This window comes from Dendrobium catenatum, unplaced genomic scaffold (assembly GCF_001605985.2).
Source record: "Dendrobium catenatum unplaced genomic scaffold, ASM160598v2 fragScaff_scaffold_1410, whole genome shotgun sequence".
Taxonomy (NCBI): Eukaryota; Viridiplantae; Streptophyta; class Magnoliopsida; order Asparagales; family Orchidaceae; genus Dendrobium; species Dendrobium catenatum.
Genome location: NW_021319872.1, coordinates 556353 through 566244, shown reverse-complemented (window position 1 = coordinate 566244; position 9892 = coordinate 556353).

The window sequence follows — 9892 nt, the reverse complement described above, 5'->3', positions numbered from 1 at the left end:
ATATTTTTGATAAACTCTTTTACTTCCATAAGTAATTAATATATAGTATTTCTAATTTCTAAAAATGTTTCAAAAATATTATCATTGTTATTTTAAGTTAATTTTTTTTAAATTACTAATTCACACCCCCCATGATGAGCCTTGGGATAGTTCCTTAAGGTATAAAAACCTTTATGAAATTTCATAATCAACAATCGAAAGATTCTTTAAAGAATACAATCAAGCCTTTTCTGCATAGTAAGTAGGTCTATTCCAAATGAAACCATTGTTAGAAAAACAAATATCATGCTAATTGCAATCCAAAATCATATTGTTAGAATCCTTCACGACAAAAGAAATAGAAGTATTACACCCAATAACATCAAACAAGTAAGAGATATTGTTGAAATCACCACCAACCAACCAAGGAGTATCAACAATATAGAAAACAAAGTCACAAAATTGCTTCCAAAGGTATTTCCTACCAAACCTAGAGCAAGAAGCATAAATAAGAATGACCCACAATAAGAAAATTGATGAAAAGTAATATGAGTATGCACAATCTAAGGAAAATCAACAATAATATCCAACTTAACCAAAAAATTGTAAAAAAATTCAAATTTTATTAGAATAATTAGAAAAGAAAAAATTAAACCTAAGAAGCTTATAAGAAAGCAATAATTAAAGGAAAAAATCAATTGTTCAATTAACACATTAACAAAAATCTTATGAACCCTACAAAAATTTCTCAGCCTGACTCTAGAAACAGACCCACCCACACCACCAATGTTCCAAATAAGAGAAATAACCATTAACACAAATTCACGGAATTAAAAGCTCTAGTAACACTAGGGGATGACACAAGTTATTTTTATTATTCTTCTTTCCAACCTTAGTAAAACCATCATCCTCTTTGTCCAAACCATCCTTAGATCCAAGTGATGACACAAGTTATAGTTTGACCTACATAAAATTTAGGAGTACCAGCCCTAAAAAACCTAAGAGGGGGGATTAAATTACCTTTCCTTAGTAGAATCAATGCACATTAGGCTAGATAAATCCTTGACATTTTTAATCAACACAAGGTTCTTATCAAAGCTAAATGTGGATTTTGAAATATTTGAAACTTTTTAAATAATACCACATAAATCTTAAGATTGAGGTTGGGCATTCTTAAAATAACTAACATTAATAACTTGAATGGTAGTAGAGGAGTAATTTAACACGTTAAGATTATCTACATTAGAATTAATAGTCATAATAGGAACAATTGAGCTAATCAAAATTGGTTCGGACCTAGCCTCATTAATGTCATCATTTTTTTCTAAATAATTAATATAATATCTCAAGTCTACATTATGTATCCCAAGATTAGAAGGTTTATCATCCATGTCATCACTCAAATTGTTGTTCTCGGGCAACAAGGTAACCAGAAGACTGGAATTAAATGCACCATTCTGCTCAACCTTCTCCATTGTTTGTAACCCCGCATCATTCTTAGAAGAAGGATGTATCTTTTTAATATGAGGATGCACAAAAAAAAACAATCATCCCATGAAATTTACAATTGTTTCAAAATCAAGAATGTTTTCAAATTTGACCTTCTACAAATACCCCAAAAATTTGGATCTAAACCAAGTTTCCCTTAAATGTGTTTCATGATATCCATCTCAATTAAAATTCTATCTACAGAAGGCCTCAATCTGGAAGCAGTAGCTTGATCCATTTGCAATGGCCTACCAAAAATAGATCCTATGGCATGGAGCACGTGAGAGTAAAAAAAAGCAAATGTAAATTTTGAAAGAAAGCCAAATAGGAACAATAAAAAATTCCTCTTTACTGTCCATTTAAATAATCGCATTTGGCAGTTATTAATATAGTACGAACAAAGTGAAAACACACTATTATAATCAAGCTCATTTGAAAGTAGAATTGTAACATGATGAGGGTCTAACAAACCCATATAATAAGATCAAAATTTTTTTAAATTTTCAAAAAATTGACTTATCAACCCAAGATTTGACCAACGAATAAAAAATGTCCCAACTAATGTAAACTAAAAAGGAGTTTGCTAACTTAACAACTTCATCATCCAATGTCAAAATTGCATGGAAGCCCTTAAAAATGAATACCTAAATGAAAAACAAGGGTCATTTGAAGAATAAAAACTAGAAATGATATTTTTGTTTTTAAAATGAAAGGTAGAAGCCTTATTACTACCATTCAAAACAAACAAGCCTTGTTTCTGAGCAACCAAACTTGGTGGAGAAGCCCCATAGGGTTTAGGTGCATAAGGGGCTATAGGGATTGAAGGAGCCGCCATACCAGCAAAAACTAAGGCCAAAGAGGCCTTAGGTCACGTAGAACGAAATACAACCTAAACAACTAAATAGAAGATCACAAGGGGAAGAGGAAATTAACTCAGATGACAAAGAAACTACAATCTTTTTTTTTTTTTTTTTTGAAAAAATGCAACCGAGTGCATTCAAATATTATTAAGAACTAAAACTAAGAACTAAAGGAAACCGTTAGATTCTAGCTTTCCAAGTGAAGTAGATAGCATTGCAATATAAATTAATCAACCAGTAATTTTGATTAGAAATCCATAAAATGCAGTCTGAGAAAGAGCAGAAGGTAGGAATAACAAATCCCCACCAATTTAAATGCTGGAATACCTGACCCAATTTTCTGCATTTAACCACAATGTGTTCAATATCTTCTATCATATTGCAGCCTCTAGGACAACCATTTTTCATTTTCAATCTTCTATAACATAAAAACTGGAATGTCAGGATTGCTTTGTCAAAAATTTTCCACCAAAAAACTTCAACTCTAGGTGAAAGCTTAGCCTTCCTTATCCAATCCCAATAGCTCCCATGCTGAGAGTTTTGGATTGAAGCTTCATAAGCCAATGCCGAAATTGACTTCCCTGATCTGCTATATAAAAGTTCCAAGCAATCTTTAAAAAATCTCGTCGTTAAGTTAGTATGCAAAATCAAATTAACAAGATCGGATCCAAATGCTTTATTCAGCTCTTCTTCATTCCATCTCCCATATGCAATAAAGCTGTCCACCAAGGCACCAGCAAGCTCCTGGGGATTGAGAAAAGTTGGCCATTTATTCAGGTTTTTATCCAAAATCCAATTGTCATTGAGGATGTTTATGGATCTTCCATCTATAACATTCCACTTAATAATTGTTATTAAACATTCACCTCCATTTTTGATAATAGTCCAGGCTGAGATCCTTTTTTTTTTCTTTTTCAAAAATCGGTTCTCAAAAAAGGATCCATATTTGGGAAATAAGGCCTTATGCAACAATGATTCCTATCTTGAATATATCTCCAAGATATTTTTTCTCTCAACAGCCAAACTTTATCATAGCAAGAATGAAGACCTCTTCCCCCCCATTTGGTCGGAGAGCACAACATCTTTCAATTAACAAAATGCATACCCTTAATTCCATAAGGTTTATTCCAAATAAAACTTTTGTACAACTTGTCGATCTCCTCAAGAGTGCCTTTTGGGATCAATGAATGAGTGCTATGGAAAATAGTGTATGACAGCAAAAGTGTCTTTACAAGATTGAATTTTCGGCCAATGAGATGAATTTGCTTCCCCAAATACTAATCATTTTCATGGCTTTCTCAATAATGAATTGGAAGTCTTGAGCAACTAATCTCCTCAATGAAATTTTTGTCCCCAGATAATGGAATTCTTGAACACTAAGAATCCCCATAATCTTTTTAATTTTATTCTTCATTCTTATATTACAAGAATTCCCAAAGAGGACACAAGATTTTTTTGCATTGACTTTTTGCCCTGTCCAACCACTAAAGTCATTAATAATGCATTTGATATTTTTGACCTCCTTCACATTTGCTTTTGAAAAAAGTAATATATCATCCGCGTATAACAAATGTGATATCCTAGGTCCATTAGGAGAAATTCTAATGCCATAATTTTCACCTCTTTGTTTAAGAGCATTTGTCATCAATTGAGCACAAAGGATGAACATGTAGGGAGACAAGGGACACCTTTGCCGAAATCCACACTTAGCCTCAATCCAATTTGATGTATTACCATTAGTTATTAAAGAAAATTTAGCATTTGTAACACATTCCATGATTAAAGATGAAATTGAAGATGGAAACCTGAAATGCATCAAAGTATTTTCCAATGTAGGCCAACCCATAGAGTCATAGGCTTGTTCTAAATCGAGCTTGAAAGAGACAAGCCCACTAGAATTCTTTGAGAACCTGAATTTGTGGAAGATTTCATGTGCTACCATAATATGATCTGACATAGCTCTACCCTTCAAAAATGCAGCTTGTTCAATTGAGATAACCTTGTGAATAATAGGAGAAATTCTATTTAAGATAACTTTGGCAGCTACTTTGTATATAACATTACATAAACTAATCGGCCTAAAGTTGGTTGGATATATAGGATTTGAAACTTTAGGAATCAAAACTATTAGAGTTTCTTTCCAACTGGAATTCATCTTTCCAGTAAAAAAAAATTGATTCAATGCTCTCTAAACATCTTCCTTTACAATGTCCCAATAACTTTTAATAAATGAGAACATGAATCTATCATTTCCCTGGGCAATGAAATTCCTTATATTTTTTATTACCAACTAAACTTCTTCTATAGAGAAATCTCTATTTAAGCTGCCGAAGTCCTCCTCCTCCAGATGATAATTGGACTTCAGCCATCTTCCAAAATACATTCCCTGAACACCCATTTCTTTTTAAAGAACTGAAAAAAAATGTCTTCAATCATGTGCATGTCTTCCGTTTCAATGCCGTCTTCATTTTTGATTTTGTTTATAAAATTTGCATTCCTCCTGGCACTAGCAAAAGCTTGAAAAAAATTTGTATTTGTATCACCTTCCGTAACCCATTTCACCTTTGCACGTTCTCTCCACCATGTGTTAAGTCGAGCCAAATTTGAGTTGAGTTCCCCAACCTTTGTTTTGAGTATCAAGCACTCATCATTTGAGAGCCCTTCCTTGCTTTCATTATCTTGAAGCTCCAGGATCTCCTTATTAAGACAATCTTTCCTCTGAGTAATATCCTTGTGTTTATCTTTGCTCTACTAGTATAGATCCTTCAAGGATCTCTTCAGCTTGCAGTTAAGAATTTGGCCGAAATCCCCCACTATTTTCTTGCTCCATGCTTTTTTAACCACAACAATAGATGTTGGATTAGAGACCCAAACATCTTCACATTTAATAGATGTTCTATGGACAACATTGTAATTCAGAATATTCAAAATTATTGGGCAATGGTCCGAGGCAACTCTAGCAAGGTGCCTTACAACTAGCTGATGAGGAGAATTTAAAGCAACTGAGTTCAAGTAGTACCTATCTAGTCTTTCAAGGATTCTGTCAACTCCGGTTTTATTATTGCACCATATGTATTTGGGTCCAATGCTCCTCACCTCTTGATGATCATTTGAAATAATAAAAGACTCCATTTTTTTGCACCTAATGAGTAAACAAATATTTTCCCTCCTCTTTTGTCCTCTTTATTGAGAAGACAATTGAAATCACCTCCTATTATCATAGCTTTATCCTTAGTGTTGTATAGCTGCAACTTTTCCCATAGGATTCTTCTCTTGTATACATCTATGCTACCATAGATAGTAGCAATTCTCAAACTACCCTTGTTTTTTATCTCTATCTCCCTAATAATGAATTGGTTTGAAGACTCCAAAATAGTGAAATTAGCCACATCTGACTTCCAAATAATCAGGATTCCACCGGATAGCCCAACTAAAAGAACTTGAAAAAAGTTCCAAGTAGTTCCAATTAACAAATCCACATCTCTTCTATTAAACAATAACTTTAGTTTCCAACAACCCATAAAAAAATCCCATATTCTTTTACAACCTCCTTCAAATAGAGGGAAGCTCTCCTCTTCCTAGCTCCCCTGCAATTCCAGAATCCAATGGGCGACATTATTGCAAAAGAGGGGAAGGCTTCCCCACTTCTTCTTTTTTTCTTCCCTCCAATCTTCTATTCCTTGGATTCAATTTTATAGGACCTAAACTTTTAAGTTTCTTAGATACTTTCTTTTTAGAGCTTGAATCTTTTACCTCATCTCCCTTGTCTTCATTGTCACAACCCGCCAAGCAATTGCTTTGATTCAAGGAGATGTTGTTGCCATAATCATTTGAAGCATTTTCAATAACAGGTGCCACAATTTCACCTTTTTCAATCACATCACTCAACAAATTAAATTTGTTACTATCAACAGGTATAGTTGGGAGAAAAGATTTCATACCAGAGCAATCTCTACTCCATGTTGTGAACCAGAATCTGACCCTTCTCCAAATTTATCTACCCTTTCTTCCACAGTTGTTAAAGCCTCATTCAACTCCTGAGCTTGCCTTCTGTGGTCATCAACAATTTCTTTCTCCACTTTTTTATACATCATATTGTTCTTCTGAAGCCTTTTATCAATTTTGATTTGCAAAACTGAATTGTTCTGAGAACTGACTTTAGAATTAGCCCCTTGATTCTTGAACTTGTTTCTCCTAAAGTTGACATGGATCCAAGGTCCGTATCCATCCTCATTAGGAATTATTTCTTGGGCCTTGCCTTTATCCTGAGCTGGATCTAAATTATCAATCACATTGTTATTTTGAACAGGATGAAATTCCTTCACCATTTTTTATGGACATTGATCTTTCAAATGCCCAATTTTGCCACAACAAAAACCAAAGTTAGGGATCTTTTCATATTTAATCCTTTGAAATAATTTGCCTAAAGATCCTTCAATCCAAACTCCCAAGGGAAGCTTTGTATCCTGGTTTATGCGGACACAAACCCTGGCGAATTCTCTTCTGCTCCATTGGAATTAATTCCCATCTATCATGTATGGCTTCCCAATCATTGAGGCTATCCTACACATGTTGATTTCATCCCAGCAATGAAGAGGGAGGCATGGCATTCTAATCCAAACCGGAGATGTAAGATCTTTCAAGGAAACAGGGGAGAAGTATGGTGACCACTTGTCCATGCCTATTATGTTATTTTTAACATACCAAGGCCCGCTGGATAAAACTGCTTCCAATGCTTCTTGTTCATCAAATGCACATAATACCCATCCCAAACCAAGTATTGCTAAGTTAAATTTCCCGAACTATGCCCATGGCCTCCTCAACTCTGAGAAAATCAATTGGAAAGGAATGTTTTGACCCAATACCTTGATAACCAGTGATTATGTAGCTTTAATGAATTTTTTTGTTCATTTGCCAAATGAACCTTCACTACCATGTCCTCCCCTGTAAACTCTTTCCCAAAATATAGATTGGTGGCGTTAATGTTGTTCTTCTTCATCCAAGCATTTGGAGCCCAATTATTAGTGATCTTTGAAGCATTTATTTTCTGTACCATATCCTCATTACAATCATCAAGTTCAGCATTTGCACAAACACGAACTTGTTCTAGCTCAACATTTTTCTTTGCTTCTTGATTAATACCATCTTTAATTCCCAAGCTCTCATCAAGGATGATCTTCTAACTATCGACATTGTGTCCCTCAGCCAACCTAGTTTTTGTTCGACATTTCTTCGAATTGGATGTCGATGCTTCCCCATTTACAGTTTTAACCATTACTTTGGATTCAACTGGAGAATCTTTTTTTTGAATAACATAGGATTATTAGAAATGATACTTTTCCCTTTCCCAATTACCTCCACTGGTTTCTTCTGGTTCAAAATACCACCTTCATTGATAATCAATGGTTTCCTAGTAAAATGAATTTTCCCATCCAGATTGATTGTCCTGCGCCATCGCTAAATGCAGGTGGAGAAGAAGTAAGGACTGCGCGTGAAGAGATGAACGGAGTCAGAATAGCACATCGACCCTCAGAATGACCGCCAACCGTGGAAGATGGCCGATGACCGTATGCCTCCATAAAAAGCACGAATCAGAATCTGAAAACAACACTTGGTTCTCTCACTAGAAAATCAAAGTTTCTCTCACTAGCCCAAAACTTTAAAAACAAACTATCAACTAGACCATAAAAAATTCTAGTTGCTGACCCTTCCAGTTATCCATATTAACCATATATTTCATCATTTTATCTCCCACTGAAAGTTCATTAGGGATGTTAAGCCCTTAAGAACTGGCCCAAGTCTAACTAAGAGGGGGGGGGGGGGGGGGGGGGGGGGTGAATTGGTATTTAAAAAAATCTTTCTTATAATCAAAGAACAAAACTTAAACAAAATTCACCACAGAAATCAAAGTGCGGAAAAAAAAGTGGAAATCAAAATAAAGAAAGATCACACCAGATTTATAGTGGTTCGGTCAACTCGACCTACTTCCAATCCCCGGAGGTGCCCTCCGAGTATTGCACTACAAAAGTGACTCTCCTTTTGCTCCCACAGCAAGGTGGAGAAGCCCTCACAAAAACTCCTTTCTGCCAACACCGGTGAGGCAGAGAATCCAACACCTTTTGCTTCCTCCTGAAGCAGGCAGAGAACCCAACTCCTTTTGCTTCCTCCTGAAGCAGGCAGAGAACCCAACTCCTTTTTCTTCCTCCTCAAGCAGGTAAAGAACCTAGACTCCTTTTGCTTCCTCCTGAAGCAGGCAGTGAACCTCGACTCCTTTTTCTTCCTCCTGAAGCAGGAAGAGAACCTCGACCAATTTTTGAAGCTTACTTCCCTTGAACCCTCAAGGATGAAGGATAAAGACTGGAGAAGACGCCTTGGAACCTTGATTGGAACAACCTTTGTGAATCCCTCTTACAAACTCCCCCTCACAAGTTCCTCCCTCTCTCTCCCTCTCCTCTGGGCTCTCTCAGGTCAAGACAGTAGCTAAAGGTCCCTTTGCATGAGAAAATTCATGTCCTTTAAATAGAATTTCAAGAACCGACATTATCGTCCAGGATGATTGGAATATCGTCTTGGCCAATCAGTACAAAATAGGCTCAATCAGTTAGGATGATTTGGGATGATCAGAAGAAAATTAGTTACATCATCCAGGTCGATATAATATCGTCCTGGCCGATTAGTTCAAATTCGAGTACAATCATCCTGAACATCGCCTGGAATAGAGTCTGACTGATGTTAATCATCCAGGACATCGTCCTGGCTGATCATGTGATCGGCCCAAATGATGTGATTGTATCATTCAGCCTTTATTGCTTTCCATAATTACCAAATTAATTTAGGCATAATTATGCTGCATCGTCCAGGCCGATGTATAAATCATCCTCGCCGATGTCCTAAAATAAAGAATACCTAAATTGATCATAACGGCTAATTCTTTCTAATTTGAGCCTATCACCTTAGCCGATACACGGATCATCCAGGATGATTTGCTTAATGACGGCTGCTTAACCAGGATGCCCTAATTAGGTTTCTATTTTTAGTCGGATTGTCCTGACCGATATGAACATCATCCAAGCTGATATACTTAAAATAGAAAAACTCAAAAAACCCCTCAAGTGTGTGTGTGTGTAAGGATACTTAGCATCAGGAAACACTTTTACAATTGACTCAAGAAAAAAGAAAATTATTACAGACTGGCTCAACCAAAATCTACCCAATCTTTAGTTGGTCTTGAGTTGTGTTCGATCTTATGGACCTGAAAAATTAGTAGGCAAGGTAGTCGTAGAAAAATATTAATGTTTGCTATCATCAAAAGTCTAATCCATAATCTTAGATTCGCAACACCCACCACCCCCTCAATCTTATGTAGGTGGACCTTTCACCCCAGTTGCAGCAGAGATCGCGAGAGCTCAGATGAGGAGAGAGAAGGTAGTGATCTAAATTTAGTTTAATTACTTATTATGTGAGTTTTATATCTGGTTCAATTTTAAGTTATTTAATTTAGTTGATTTAAGTTTAAGTGAAATAATTTTGGTAAATTATTTTATTTAATATTTTAAATTTTATTT